Below are 15,587 nucleotides of genomic sequence, written 5' to 3'. Positions count from 1 at the left end.
ACGTATACTTCCATGTTTACTCCGATCAGCTCCTTAAACATGTGGTTGACTAGCTGCTGGTAAGTCGCACCTGCATTTTTCAGTCCGAAGGGCATTGCTTTGTAACAGTATAAGCCCGTATCGGTCCGAAAGCTGGTGTGATCCTCGTCAGGGGGATGCATGCTAATCTAATTGTAGCCCGAATATGCATCCATGAACGAGAGGATCTCGTGTCCTGCAGTAGCATCGACCAGCTGGTCGATTCTTGGGAGTGGGAAGCAATCCTTTGGGCAGGGTTTATTGAGGTCTGTGAAATCCACGCAGGTTTGCCATTTTTCGTTAGGCTTGGGAACTAGCACTGGATTGGAGACCCACGACGGATAAAATGCCACCCTGATGAACCCATTTTCCTTTAATCTTTCAACTTCTTCTTTTCAGGCTCTCAACCGATCCTTATCGAGCAACCTTCTTTTTTATTGCACGGGTGGAAAAGTCTTGTCTATATTCAGGACATGGCTGATAACTGCAGGGTCTATCCCAGACATGTCTTTGTGCGACCAGGCAAAAACCTCCTGGTTCTTCCGCAAAAATTCCACCAGTGCGTGCTTCGTGGTTGGCTCTAGGTTTTTTCCGACCTTCACAACTCTGGTCGGGTCTTTTTCGTCGAGTTGGACCTCTTCCAGGTCCTCGACGGGTCCAATGTTCTCTTCAAAATCCCCAAAGCGAGGATCTAAGTCTCTATCCTCACTTTGGGCAACACCCTATTTGGTGACTTCATCACCAGATTGGGCTTGTGTATCAACCGCCATCTGCAACCTATCTAAAGTAGTGTTCTTTGGTGTTCCCTTTTTCGCCTTCATGACTGAGGCATTATAGCACTCCCTAGCTTCCCTCTGGTTCCCCAACACACGTCCTACCCCTGCGTCTGTTGGGAACTTCATGGCTAAGTGCCACATAGAGATGACAGCCCGTAGATAAACCAGTATAGGCCTCCCAATGACGGCATTGTATGCCGAAGGACGATCGACTACTACAAAAGTAGCGAGTAATGTCCTGGTAGCTAGCGCTGTATTTGTCGTCACTGGTAGTTTGATTGATCCGGCAGGGGTTAGTCCTTCACCAGAGAAGTCGTATATTGTTTGGTTGCAGGGCTCCAGGTCCTTAATGGACAATTTCATGCGTTCCAGTGAAGATTTATACAGGATATTCACTGAACTTCTTGTATCAACCAGCACTCTCTTTACCATCATGTTGGCCATTTGGATGTCCACGACCAGCGGATCGGAATGTGGGAACCAGACGTGTTGGGCATCGCTATCAGAGAAGGTTAATTCGCCCTCCTCTAATCGAGCCTTTTTTGGTGCGCGGTCCTCCATAGTCATCATCTCGATGTCCTGTTCATGGCGCAGAGCCCGAGCGTATCGTTCCCTGGCCTTTCCGCTATTTCCCGCGAGGTGCGGGCCTCCACAAATGGTTAAGAGTATGCCAGTCATGGGGGCAGGCTGCAAAGGTGGCGAGCGTTGGCGCGTGGGTGCTTGCTCGTTGCTACTCGGAGCTTCTCGTTGGGAATTTCCCGAGGCCCGTATGTATCTTCTCAAGTGTCCTTGTCTAATAAGGAACTCGATTTCGTCTTTCAACTGGTTGCATTCGTTGGTGTCATGTCCGTAGTCGTTATGATAACGACAGAACTTGGAAGTGTCTCTTTTCAAAATATCCTTTCGAATGGGGCCAGGCTTCTTATAAGGCACACTAGAACTCGTGGCCTGATAAACCTCTCCCCGAGACTCAACTAGGGCAGTGTAGTTAGTGAACTAAGGTTCATAACGATTACCCTTGGCTCGTTTGTTGTCGGAGGTGGAAGGCTCATTGTGTGGCCGTTTTCCACCATTCTTGCCATTGCTGTTACCTTTCCCGTTCCCTTTGCTGTTGCCATTAGTTTTGGACCCATTGGCGGCTTTGGCGGGCTCGGCTGCTTTCTTATCCTTGCCTAAGGGCTTTCCATCGTCGGCAATGGCATCTTCGAGCTTGATGTAACGATCAGCCCGGTCCAAGAATTCCTGGGTAGTTCTAACCCCATCTTTGCGGAGGCTTTTCCAGAGGGGGGAGCGACGCCTAACCCCTGCGGTTATGGACATCATTTTGCATTCGTCCCCCACCATTTTTGCTCCAGCTGCTGCTCGCATAAAGCGCTGGATGTAGTCTTTCAGCGATTCTCCATCCTGCTGGCGAATTTCAACCAGCTGGTTTGCCTCGGTCGGATGCACACGACCTGCATAGAACTGTCCGTAAAACTCCCTTACGAACATCTCCCAGGAAACTATGCTTGCAGGAGGGAACTTAAAAAACCACTCCTGCGTGGCCTCAGAAAGTGTCGCAGGGAAGATCCTGCACCGAGCGTCTTCGGACACTTTCTGAGTGTCCATCTGTATCTCAAACTTATTAACGTGAGATACCGGGTCACCATACCCATCAAAATTTGGTAGCATAGGCATTTTAAACTTGCTAGGAGTCTCTGCCATAGCTATCCTCTGGACGAAAGGAGTGCCTTTCCTACTATCGTGGTCGATGTAAGATGTCCTTCCCCCGACCAGCTGTTGCACCACCTGGTTGAGGGCATCTATCTGGGCCTGTACAGCGACAGGAATCGCTGTGGCCTCTGTTGCTGGGGGGACGTTCTCACCATTCCCCTCGCGACGATCATTGAGTACATCTCTCAAATCCTCGTCTCTTCTCCGCTGTTCACTACCCCCGAGCCGGTTGAAGATGTTATTCTGTCTGGATTGCCCCCCAGCGTCCCGTCTGCCGGGTTGGTCATCCTAAAGTGGTTGATTCCTGTTTCCACCTCTTTCTTCATTCCTCTGACTGACATTTCCTCTGCCGGAGTCGGCTTCATTATACCCATGGCCATCTCTGAATCTTGATTGGCTATGGTGGGATCGACTGTTCCCTCGATTTCCATCCCGGGCTGAAACGTCCCAAACGTTAGAGGGTGGCTTGCGCTGGTCATTGTATCCTCGTGCATTATCATGTCGTGGGGGACCCCGGGCCGCAGAGCCTAACTCTGAGTTCCTCCTGTTACCAGGAGGATTCTGACCTCTGTTCGGTAGGTTCGGCTCGTCGCCCCTATGGCGTCTAGGACTATGAGGTTGATGCCCGGTCCTATTCTGCCTCTGATGCGGGGGATTGCCGCGACCAGCTTGGGATGGAGGCTGTGCCTCAGGGTCCAGTGGGACATCGTCATGGGGCACCTGAGGCTGCTCGGGCCTTTGTGGGCTAGAGGGTTGGATAGGCGGACTTGGATTGGGACCCCTTTGGGGAGGCCCATTTGCTGGTTGATCAGGCATGCGAGGCAGGCGCAGCCTGATTCCTAGCCAATTGCAAGGCTGCCTTGAGGGCTGCCATGGCTTCGCGTTGGCGGTGGTCCATCTCCGCCTGCCTTTCGCTTAACTCCGCGTGCTGCCGTTCAATCTCTTGTTGCTGCCGCGCCATGATTTTGGCAGCACTTTCTTGGCTGGCTCTCAGATTGGCCAGCTCTTCATGCAACGCCCCCAGAGTACTCTTCAGCGTCGCGTCATCCATTTCTTCCTCCTCAAAGTCCAAATGTGGCTCATCCTCAGCTACGCTTGCAGAAGGAGGAGGAGGAGGCGGGTTTGACGGTGCAGCGACGGCCGCCTGTCCAGTTTTCCTTGCAGTTTTCGCCATTGATTTTCTCAACGGTGACAAATTAAGCTCTCAATGAAAGCACCAGAATGTTGACCCTAATTTTGGTCAATTGACACGGAGTCAGAATATGCTTGATGTGAATGAATGCGTTGAAAAGAACGTAATAGCGAAAAGGATAAGAACACGATATTTTATAGTGGTTCGGCCCCAGGATCTGGTAATAACCTACGTCCACTTAGATTGTTATTGATGTGAGAATCAAAGGAGTGATCAAAGAACTAGGGTTCAATGAGTTTCACTAACCTCTGAAGAACAATACAATATTTCCGGTAGAATTACTCTAGTCTCAAATGATTCAAAAGCCAAAAGTCCCTTCCTTGAGCTATCTTTCTCTATTTATAGGCTTAAGGGGGATTGCATGAATTTGTTACAGATATTCTCTCCTAAATAATCGGATACTAGGGGATTGTGGGAGTTAATTTCGGGATATACAAAGATCTTTATTGGAACATCATGCTGCATGCGGAACCATCGACCAGACTGGTCACAGGAAAGACTGGGCCGCCTACTGCCTATAATGTGCCTTCTAGTCGATACACTAGCAGAGTTCCTCCAGATGTCAGCCACGTATCAAGGGATCACTTGCCACATCATCAATGCCAGTTTTTTGGATAACAAACAAATTTAACCATCTCAAGGTTAAGGATGTCAATACTCCATTCGATCATAGTGTAAAACTATAGAAGAATGAAGGATGAGCGGTGGCTCAATTGGAGTACGCTAGTGCTATAGGGAGTCTAATGTACGCTGCCCAATGTACTAGACCTTGTTGACGCAGTTCTTCGCCAACAAATAATTAACAGAATAAAGAGTGGGATTAGTGCTAAGTAATGAACAGTAATAGATGAATGATCTTAAAATAAACTGGTGACACAAATACTTCTTTTAGGTGGTTCAAAGGTTAAAATCCTTCTAGTCCACCTGCCAATATTATTGCTATCTCTCTGATATTCTTTACAGGGTATTTCTTTACACAATAGAATCCACCCTTTGCAACTCCCAAGGTCTCCATATTTATAGGAAGAGGGCACCTGGGGGTTGGAAAAAGGGGGGTCATCCCGTGACTTTCTTACCCATCATGTCACTTTTGTGATATTCATGATTAATTCTTAAAACCTGACAATGAAGTGTGGTCTAATCAATAGGTAAGGGGGATAATGGGCCGCATGGCCCAACCCAGTCGTGGGTGCCTGAACACGCATGTTTATGCTGCGTGTCTGAGAATTCAGGGATATATCAGACACGTGATGTCTAATATATGCACATTTACATTGCATGGTTAACTTTACAAGGGGTCAGAGATGCCAACAAGCTCGTACCTCGAGCTTGTTGTATTCTTAGCCCGTGGTGTCCATACTTCTGACCCGACTCCTTAGTAATCTTATAAAGCCTTTGGTTACCTCGAGCTAAAGAGGTAGGACCTGGTAACAGCAGCTCCGGATACGTGGCCTCCACGTAGCTGATATAATGTCATTTCTCAGCTCGCTAATAGCCCGTGGATAATTAGGGCGTACATTTGCCCCCCAAGCCCCTGCTCGTGGCACATGACGTCACCTAGGGCCACAATGGGGGCTTTTAGGCTTCTTTGTGGACTCTTCACATTCCACCCATTACGCTGGTATCGAATACGTGGAGCGTCATGGTTGGTGACGGTACGTCTTCCGAGAACCGCATTAAATGGCCTAGCCTATACTCGGTCGTCGTTCCGCCTTTCGAGTAGTGATCCTCATATCCTACATCAAGGCAATCCAACAACCCTCCTCATTTGGCCTTTTACGTATATAAAAGGGGTGGCCACCTTTCGCATGGGCCACCCGTTCATTTGAAAATTTTCCCATTTTCTTATCCTTCTTCTTTCTTCTCAGTCTCAAAAAACCCTCTCTTTCTTCCAGTTACTGTTCCCAGCGTTCCAGAAATTTAGGCACGAGAACTCCTTCGAGACTCCGGTACCGGCAATCCCGGTAGGATTCCAACCTAGACGACCCCTTCAGCCTCACCACAATAAAACATTATGTAAGTCCTCCGTTTGTGCATGCTTTTAAATTTTTTCCTTCACTGTTGCTTAGGTAAATTGTTTCTGTAGTCGCATGCAGTATTTTTCTAGTTTTTTGTTGGTATGATATGCGTAGGATTTTGTCCTAGGGCATCGACCGTAGAAAAAAAAAACATTTAGAGGCACGACTCATAGGGTACGTTTTCTGGGTAGAATTCTTGTATGCCTATTTGAAATAACCAGTTTTTAGGGTGAAAAACCGGGTAGCTTAGGGGACACGCTTCACAAGCGGTTTTGCACTGTTTGCCTACTGAAACTTTCCTCCCAAGGCAAACTTTTACTCTGACCCTCCTCACACACGAATTTCGAGTAATCGGGGACCCGTTGGGAGCACAGGCGCGTGTTCATAAAACTGCGTGGTCTCACTCTCCACGGGCTGAGATTTCCTGTGCCCGTGTAAAGGAAACACTTCGCATTAGATTCTTTCTTATGCTTAGGTCGCCCTTTCTAAATCTTCTTCTTTTGTTCATTAGGCGACCAGATGGGACCAAAGAAAACCACATCCAAGAAGAGTGCTGGCAGGTCGTCTTCCCAGCACGCCAACAAGGGAAAGGAGGTGGTCATAGACTCCCCAATCCCCACCTTCGGTCCAGCCGTGGACCAGGAGCTCGAGGTGCGGCCTGATGCTTTCTTCGAGGCCGAGAGGATCATCTCGAAGGTCACTAGCCAGGGGAAAGTGAATAAAATATTCCTTTCCCACAACATTAAGATTGGGAGGGGCGCTCTAGACACCCGACCTCCCCTTGAAGGTGAGCGGAGCTGCGCGCCGCTCGATGAGGAGTACGCCGCGTGGAGCAACGAGCACCTCAAGGCTGGGGCCTTCCTCCCGCTGGACCAGTACTTCGCTGATTTTCTAAATTATGTGAAGCTGGCTCCTTTCCAGCTCCCCCCTAATTCATACCATTTGTTAGCGGGGCTGAAATACTTATTCCTGAAGTAGGAATGGGAGGTCCCTACGCCGGCGGACATCCTCTACTTTTTCTGCCTCAAGGCTAGCCCGAAGCAACGGGGGCGAGGTGATGGGTTCTATTATCTGACCCGTTTTCCAAATTCGGCTGCGATCATCGAGCTTCCCAGCCACCCCAATGACTTTAAAGACCAGTTCTTCATGTCCAAGGGGTTTCGCAACTGCGAACACCACTATTTCAACCGTCCTCATAAGTTGATTTGTTGATTAGCCTTTTTTATTCGTCCATGACTTGGAAACAATCATGCAGCCATTTTCACGAGGACGGCCAAGTCCGTGACCCTTGGGGGTCAATACGAGACATTAGCGGGGCTGCCCCCAAGCGAAAAGGACTATCGTCAGCTCGTGTCCGATGAGACGATGTTGGCGTGCAAGCTAATATATCCAGGCAGACTTTGGCCTTGAGGAGACCGCGGGGTCTCCCTCCAGCTCGCGAGATGGCGCCCATCCTCGAGGAGGAGGCCACGGGAGAGGAAGAGGACAAGGAGGACGAGGTGCCCCTTGTGCGGTGGAAGCGGGAGTTGGAGGTCGCCCAAGAAGAAAATGTGGAGAGGGCCCAGTCCGGGGCAGCAGCCGGCCCCTCCGGCCAAGGTAATCCTTATCTATTTAGGGATTTAGATAGGGCCACTGCAGACTTAAGGCTCGTTAGGTTTAATCCTGACCAAATCGTCCACCACAACCTAGCAGACCCAGACCGCAACATTACTTTACTCTAGTGCGTTGACCAGCTCATGCTGCGTAACAAAATGGATTGCCCTAGGGGAACGGTAGTAGTAAACAACACCCTAGCCTTTAGGTCGGCCTTCTTTGAGGAATATGGGACCAATCTTAGGTCGTGGCCCTCCCTCCTGGAGGGTGTAGTAGCTTTGGGTCTTAGGCAGTACGTAGAAGAGTCTAGTCCCGAGCCAGATTCGGACCCAGAGCCTCTTCCAGCCTGCGAAGTCATTATCTTAGACTCCCCTGCTAAAGCTCCGGGGCCGGTGGTCGTGACCATAGATTCCTCCTCTAGCTCGGAGGGTAGGATCCCTTTCAATACATACTTGAGCTCTGTTTTCCCTTTTATTTTTGTTTTGCATAAATATTTTTACATGTATATTAATGCTTTATCTTTGCTTCGATAAAGGAGATGTCTCAGCCCATAAACAATGATTTGCGAGCTATGTTCCCTGGAGGGAACCCTTCTTCCGAGGCTTCCGGGCCCATGGTGAAAAAGGTCTGGATGGCGAAGAAGGCCATCGGGACTACCTCCAAGTCCCCTGCAAAGGGGAAAAACCAAGCCCCGGCTGCTCAGGACAAAGTGCCTCCACCCCCTCCTGCAATCGAGAAGATGCCCCCGCCTCTGTTTGGGAAACGGAGGTGCCCCCCAGGACCTTGTCGACCACAACCCTCGAGGTGTGCGTTCCGGTCAACTCCCGGGCCTTAGAGAAAATCCCCGATGTCTTCAGGGGGATGGTCTACGAGACCGCGACCTATATGGTGGACCATTGTTACAATGCCTCCGCGAGGGACTTGCGGGAGATTGAGACAAGGAGCCCGGAGAACGTGATGGAGTCTTCATTGGGGATGACTCTCACGGTAAGTTGGCCTTGCCATTGGTACTCCATGTTTGTATGCATCATATGTTTTTCCTTTAAGGCAGTTGCCTTATTATCTTTTGGTCTTGCAGGGTGCTTTGGCCCTCCACCAGAGCATATCTCGGTCTAAGGCCAGGATCGAAGAGATCAGGGGCGAGCACCAGGCTATTCAGCTCGCCCTCGCGACGGCTCAACAAAAAGAAAGGGATTCCAAGGCAGCCCTGACAACTACGCGAACCGAGCTGGAGGCCTTCCGGATCAAGCTGTAGGAGGCTGAGGCCACCAAGGCCACCCTAGCTACTACGAAGACTGAGCTTGAGGAGGCCAGGGCTGCTTGGGCCGCACCGGATGCCACGAAAGTTGAGGCCGAGGAGGCCAAGGCCGCCCTGGCGGGGAGAAGGCAGCTTCCAGCTCCTCCATGGAGGCTATGCTGTACCACTGCTGGGTCTTCAACCTAGATGGTGACTTCTCATTTCTGAGGTCGGACGCGTGGGAGTCCTTCCTGGAGAAGTTCAAAGCTCACCTTCAGCAAGAGGCGCCCTCCAAGACTGGGGAGACTTCCACAGCCGCCGAGCAGGAGGGCGAGGTGGTGACCTCATCGGAGCATCTTGGCAGGGCATAGAACTTCTCTCTTCTTTTTACCATTTACACAAACAAACAAAAATTTGTAACTTTACATTATGAGGATTTCTAACCTCGAGACAATTGATTTTATCAACTTTATTTTTAATTGATTTACATCTTTTTGCCTCTAAAAACTTATTTCGCTTCAATTTTTTATTAATATCTCGTGCTTTTTAAGAAAAACAACGATCAATCAATTTGAATTAACTTCTAAGTTTTAGGACCTGGTTACATCCAGGACGTTAATTTGAAAACTTAGTTCGCGCTAATTCTTTATTAATATCTCATGCTTTTTAAGAAAAACAACGATCAATCAATTTGAATTAACTTCTAAGTTTTATGACCTGGTTACATCCAGGACGTTAATTTGAAAACTTAGTTCGCGTTAATTCTTTATTAATATCTCGTGCTTTTTAAGAAAAACAACGATCAATCAATTTGAATTAAATTCTAAGTCTTAGGACCTGGTTACATCTAGGACGTTAATTTGAAAACTTAGTTCGCGTTAATTCTTTATTAATATCTCGTGATTTTTAAGAAAAATGACGATCAATCAATTTGAATTAACTTCTAAGTTTTTTAGGACGACCTGGTTATATCCAGGATACGACTTAGTTCGCATTAATCCTTTATCAATATCTCATGCTTTTTAAGAAAAACATCGATCAATCGATTTGAATTAACTTCTAAGTCTTTAAGATGACCTGGTTATATCCAGGCACCATATGCCCCCTAAGTAATTAGGAAATGGTCTTTCGTGGTTACTTGAGATTACATCCACAAATATACACAATAATGGAAAAAGATTTAAATCTCATTGCTTAATAAACAAAAGATGGCCTTTCTGACTGAGCCTTACAAAGGTATCACTGCTAATATTTCTTCAAGTTGATGGCGTTCCAAGTTCGTGGGACTGCTTCTCCATTAAGCCGAACTAACTTGTAGGTTCCTTCCTTAATGACCTCGGTTATTTCATATGGCCCTTGCCACTTCGGTCCCAATACTCCGTCTTTGGGGTCTTTACTGGCTAAGAAGACTCTCTTGAGGACCAGGTCGCCAATGCTAAAGGCACGCTTTCTGACCTTTGAGTTGAAATAACGAGTGATCTTTTGCTGATAGTGCGCGAGCTGGAGCTGTGAATCTTCTCGTCTTTCATCAATCAGGTCGAGGGACGCGCAGAGCAATTCATGATTGCGGTCCTGGTCATATGCCTGGAGTCTATGCGAGGCTACCTTTTCTTCGATAGGAAGGACTACCTCACTCCCGAAAGCTAGGGAGAAAGGAGTATGACCTGTCGACGTTCGATGCGAGGTCCGGTATGCCCACAGTACCTGGGAGAGTTGTTCTGGCCAGACCCCCTTGGCTTCGTCCAGTCTTTTCTTAAGGCTCTCCTTTAGCGTCTTATTGACGGCCTTGACCTGCCCATTTGCCTGGGGATAGGCCACGGAGGAGAAGTTTTTTACAATGTCGTGCCTCTCACAGAATTTGGTGAAGAGGTCGCTGTCGAACTGTGTTCCATTGTCGGATACGTTCTTCTTTGGCAGCCTGAACCGGCAGATAATGCTTTTGACCACGAAGTCGAGGACTCTCTTTGAAGTGATTGTTGCCAAGGGTTCTGCCTCTGCCCACTTGGTGAAGTAGTCGATAGCCACCACCGCGTAACGGACCCCTCCCTTTCCAGTAGGGAGGGCACCAACCAAGTCGATTCCCCAGACCGTGAATGGCTATAGGGACGAGATCATCTTCAGCTTGGCTGGGGAAGCTCGGGCAACTGTGGCGAATCGCTGGCACTTGTCACATTTCTTGACGTAAGAGATCGAGTCCTTTGATAGAGTGGGCCAGTAATATCCTTGCCTTAAGATCTTCAGAGCCAAGCTTTGCCCCCAGTGTGATCTCCGCAAAAGCCCTCATGCACTTCTTGCAAAATGGTCTTCGCTTCACCTGGCAGAGCACATCGTAGGAGGGGTAGAGAGTGCCCACGCCGGTATAATATCCCATCCACCACTATATACCTTGGAGCCTGGTAAAGTACCTGCCTTGCGTCATTACGATATTCAGGTAACTTTCCTGCTGTGAGATATTCGAGGATGGGGGTCATCCAGGTCGGTCTGGCGTTGATCATCTCGACCTCTGCCCTGACCTCTTCTATGCTTGGTTTCTCCAAGAACTCTACCGGTACTAACCCCAAAGTCTCCGTCTCCCCGGATGTAGCGAGCTTTGCGAGGGCGTTTGCGTTGGCATTCTGCTCCTGAGGTATATGCTCAATTGAGCCCCGTTCAAATGCAGACAGCGCGACTTTTTCCTTGGCCAGGTAAGCAGCCATCTTGGTTCCCCGTGCTATTAGCTTGGAGGTAAGCACCTCCTCGAGCTCTTCGAAAGCTTGGAGCACGAATTTATCCTCGCCTATCCTGGGGTCAATATCATCACTTAGGACGATATGTTCCCCTCCAGCACTCTGAGGTTTTTCACTCTCGGGATTAGGCAAAGGTTCCTGAGATTCCTCATTTCCATCTTGGACGGTCATCGTTAACTGCCCGAGTTTTAACTTTCCCTTCATGGAAATGTTGTAGCATTCCCTGGCAACAAGTTGATTGCCACGGACCGTGCATATCCCCGTGGATGAGGCGAATTTTAGCGCGAGGTGGCGGATGGAGTTAACGGCTTCAAACGCTATAAGGGTAGGTCGAACCAAAATGGCATAGTACGCGGCGGGACAATCGATCACCACAAACTCGAGGAGTTTTGAGACTGTCCGAGGTCCCTCTCCCAAGGTGATCACTAGCTCGATCGTTCCTATTACCGCCGATCCTTCTCCAGAGAATCCGTAAAGCATCATGGAGGTTTCTTTTAGCTAGGTGACAGACAAACCCATCTTCTCCAGCGTGGACTGGAACAGTAGGTTTACCGAGCTCGCATTATCGACAAGCACTCTCCTAACCCTCCGATTAGCGAGCTGCACTGCTACGACCAGAGGGTCGCTATGAGGGAACTGGACGTGGCTGGCATCTTCTTCAGTAAATATGATTGGTTGCCTCTCCAATCGTTGCTGCTTTGGGAGATGTTGCTCAGGGACGAACTCCACTCCATTATGAGCCTTAAGTTCGTTGACGTACCTCTTTTGGGCACTTCTTCTTTTGCCAGCCAGATGGGGACCTCTAGAGATCGTGGAGATCTCTCCTCCTATCATGGGAGGAGGGACGTCCTGATCTACCCGAGACTCGGGCTGACTGACCGGGACTTCCGAAGCTGGATGGCCTGCGGTAACTCTATTTAGCGCATACTAAGCCAAGGGTCCAGCTCTGATGAGAGTTTCGATCTCATCCTTCAGGTGTCTACAGTCATCGGTATTGTGGCCAATGTCGTTGTGGAACCGACAAAACTTTGAAGGGTCTCGCTTTCCCTTCTGGTGCTTTAACGGCTTCGGATTCTTCCAGGGGAGGCGAGCAGAATTTGCTAGAAAGATGTTCTCCCTAGAGTGGGTGAGCTCGGTATAAGTTTTGTATACTGATTAGCGAGTTTTAGACTTGTTTTAATGTGTCTACTTAGGAAGTATTTTAGAGGTTTAGGATTGGGATGATTTAGAATAAAAAAGATGCCAAAAAGCACAAAAATTCGTAAAGCTGTCAAAAATGCCTTTTTTGAGAGAGTAGCGCGACCTCGCTACTATAGAGTGTGACCGCGCTAGGTTGCTGGAAATTGAAATTCGGCAGATTTTTAAATGAAGGGCATTTTGGTCCATTCACAAGGGCTAATTTAGGGTAACGAGTTCTGATGCGATTTGGGGGAGAAAAAAACGTGAATTAGAGGCTGGAGACAAAGAGATGTGGAGAAAAGAAGAAGAAGAAGCTTGGAGCAAGCGTGGGCGATCTGTGACAAATCCCAATCTAGTTTCATTCTCTTTTTCTTTAATTTTCTATGTTATTGTTTATGTTTAATTTGATTATGGATATGAAGATTGAGATTATGAGCTAAACTCCTATTTAGGGATTTGATGGATATTGACTGAGATTATTCCATGGATTAATGCTATTTGATTATTTCTTCTTCCTTGTTTATGTGATTTGTTCATTTTTGTGCTCAATACATGTTTGAGATTGATCACCTTAAGCATGATTCATGATCCTAATATGAAATCTAAAAAGTGAATATTAGGAATGCTCTAAATGAATAAACATAGGTTTTGATGTGAAACAAAAGTATTCGCATAGCTTATGTGACTTTTAGATTATTGCTTAATGCGAATTGTTTGTTGTACTATCTCAGAGATGCAATAGTTGACAATGCAATTTAGTACCTTTATGATCTGAAAAGAGTTTAGGTGATTTTATAATCTGTCATCACATAGGAGGAAGAAGAATAGTTGACTAGTATTAACAATTGGGTAATCAAAGCAATTGAAATCATATTGCTAATTTCACATCCATTGTCAAATCCTTTTTATTTCTTGTTTTGCTTGTTGTGTTTGCATTATAATTTTAAAAACCAATTTTTATTGTTGCCAAATAGAAATATAAATCCAATTTTGTTAGTACTTAGCTGCAATTCCCTTGGGTTCGACCTCACCTATGTGAGTTACTACTTGTATGATACGTGCACTTGCGTGTAATAAAAATATCGCAACAAGTTTTTGGCACCGTTGTCGGGGAGTTGTTTAGTTAATATTACGTTAATTGGATTAAATTCTAATTTGGTTTTCTTTTCACTCTTTGCTAACTTGTTTGTGTCAAATTCTTCTTATCTCATCTCAGGTACCATTGGTTTATGCGACGTCAAGGACCAGCTGTAAGAGTGCCTGTTGATCCTGAGATAGAGAAGACTTGCCGACAGAATAGAAGAAACAAAAGGTTGGAAAGAGTTGTACACAGGATTCAGCAAGAAGAAGTTATGGCCAACTACGGTAATAATGGGGGTGCCATAGAAGACCCAGCTAATGGTCATAATCCACCCGACCGTAGCCTGAGGGACTATGTGTTGCCAACAATGACAGGGGTCCAGTCTTGTATAAGACCACCCACCGTAGATGCAAACAATTTTGAAATAAAGCCAGCCATACTTCAGATGGTTCAATCCACAGTCTAGTTTGGGGGACTACCCACTGAAGACCCAAACATGCATCTCTCTAACTTCATGGAGCTCTGTCAGACATTTAAGATGAATGGAGTTAGTGATGATGCTATCAGACTTAGATTGTTCCCATTTTCTTTGAGGGAGCGAGCTAAGAGTTGGTTGGTATCTTTGCCACCTAACTCAATCAATACATGGAATGATCTAGCACTGAAGTTCCTCTCCAAGTTTTTCCCTCCAGCTAAAGCAGCTAAGTTGAGAGGAGAGATCAATAATTTTTCTCAGTTGGATAATGAGTCTCTTTATGAAGCTTGGGAGAGATTCAAAGAATTGATAAGAAAGTGCCCGCATCACGGAATAGAGAAATGGATGCTAGTCCATAATTTTTATAATGGGCTGTGTGGTACTACTCGTACACTCATTGATGCAGCAGCTGGTGGTGCGTTTATGAGAAAAAGCGCCAATGAGGCATATGACTTGTTGGAAGAAATGGCCATGAATAATCAGCAGTGGCCAAGTGAAAGAAGCTCTTCAAGGAAAGTGGTCGGTATGTATGAAGTGGATGCAATTTCGAAATTAACCGCTCAAGTTGAGGCCTTGACTAAGCAATTGCAAGGCAATGTAATAACAGCTCCAGTGCAACAGGCCCAGACTCTGTGTGAAATATGTGGGGGCCCTCATGCCTATGAACAGTGTCAGTATGCTGATATAAACAACATGCCTATGGAGCAAGCTTAGGCTATTGGGAATTTTCCTCGACAGAGCAACAATAATCCTTACTCCAATTCCTTTAATCAAGGGTGGAGGAATCATCCCAACTTTTCTTGGAAGAATGATCAGCAAGGCCAATCTTCAAACCAACAACAGTCATTCCAACAACAGCCAAAGGGGTTCTTTCAGCCGAGATTTAGGCAGCAACAACAACCCCAACTGCCCACTCATCATCAGCAACAACAAAATTCTGGTGGAAATTCTAATGCTCAGTCAGATGTGTTAAACAATTCATGGCTGAAACTCGGTCTTCTATTAGAAATTTGGAGACCCAAATGGGACAATTGGCTACTCTCATGGCTAATCGTGCCCAAGGTAACTTGCCTAGCACCACTGAAGTCAATCCAAAAGAGAATTGCAAGGCAATCACGTTAAGAAGTGGGAAGAATTATGAGGGGCCAAGTGAGAAGCAGCCAGTTGAAGAAGTGGGTCAGGATCAACAGGCACAGGTACCAACACAAGAGGAAAAGAAGCAAAGTGATAATAAGGCTACTGAAGGCATATCAACAAAAGAAGCTTCGCCACCAATTAGTATTGAGCATCACATAAAGATTCCCAACCCCCAAAGGCTCCGTAAGAACAACATGGACAAGCAGTTTACTAAATTCCTGGAAGTATTCAAGAAACTGCACATCAACATTCCATTTGCGGAGGCCTTAGAGAAAATGCCGAGCTATGTCAAGTTCATGAAGGACATCTTGTCCAAGAAAAGGAAGATGGAGGACTTTGAAACTGTGGCATTGACGGAAGAGTGTAGTGCTATACTGCAAAAGAAGCTCCCTCCTAAACTGAGAGATCCTGGGAGTTTCACAATACCGTGCACTATTGGGAG

At 47.0% G+C, this 15,587-nt stretch overlaps 1 non-coding gene across 1 annotated transcript; it reads right to left on the bottom strand.

The window, feature by feature from the left end:
- Nucleotides 1–14,236: 14,236 nt before the first annotated feature.
- On the bottom strand, nucleotides 14,237–14,343 carry LOC133813586 (small nucleolar RNA R71). The gene has a single exon (XR_009884596.1). It is a non-coding gene; the product is annotated as a small nucleolar RNA R71 (small nucleolar RNA).
- Between the last annotated feature and the right edge of the window lie 1,244 nt (nucleotides 14,344–15,587).

This window comes from Humulus lupulus, chromosome 1, assembly GCF_963169125.1.
Source record: "Humulus lupulus chromosome 1, drHumLupu1.1, whole genome shotgun sequence".
In the NCBI taxonomy this organism is placed as follows: Eukaryota; Viridiplantae; Streptophyta; class Magnoliopsida; order Rosales; family Cannabaceae; genus Humulus; species Humulus lupulus.
Note: the sequence above shows the minus strand (reverse complement) of the source record. Positions and strands in the feature narration are given on the sequence as shown.